Consider the following 673-nt stretch of genomic DNA (forward strand, 5'->3'; position numbering starts at 1 on the left):
CGGCCGGAGCGCGGTGGGCGGAGAGGACGCGCAGGGAGGGACCAGGAGGGGGTGGCAGGGAGGCAGCAGCTAGGAGCCGTCGGCTCTGCGGCCCCGGAGGCTGTGGCCCCCCACAGCACTCGGCAGCAAAACAGGCTGCAGAGATAGCTCCGGGGTCACCAGCTGTCCCATTGCCCTACCGGGCTGCTCCCGACTCTCAGGCCGCAGCGCAAATCAGCACAGCTGGGGGCGAGAGAGTTAATCCTGTTTACGCACCACAATCCCCTCCAACCCTGGAAGCGGTCATTTAGGCTCCTCCTAGAGCAAACAGCACGGGCGGGAGGAGAAGGTGGGGACTGGGGCAGGGCCTGGGGCCCAGAGACTACTACACCCAGGAGTAAGACCCTCCCAAGCTGGACGCTGCCTCGGTCACAGGGGATGTGGATTCTGCCGCTGGCAGATCGGCCCCAGCCAGGCAGGAGGAGGCCAAGAGGGGAAAGGAAAACGGGAAGTGGGTAGAAAACCGCTAGCTAATGATTTAAATTTCAGGAAATAAGAGTGTTTCCAAGGCACAGGGAAGGAGCGATTTCAACTAATGGGGACTGCATGCCACATTGGATTAGGAATGTACGCAGAAAAAAATTCTGTCCAAGGAGCTACTCTTTCTTGTAAGAGTGCAGCTTGACACACATCT

The sequence above is a fragment of the Fukomys damarensis genome, unplaced genomic scaffold, assembly GCF_012274545.1.
Source record: "Fukomys damarensis isolate Sample0158 unplaced genomic scaffold, DMR_v1.0_HiC HiC_scaffold_2, whole genome shotgun sequence".
Taxonomy (NCBI): Eukaryota; Metazoa; Chordata; class Mammalia; order Rodentia; family Bathyergidae; genus Fukomys; species Fukomys damarensis.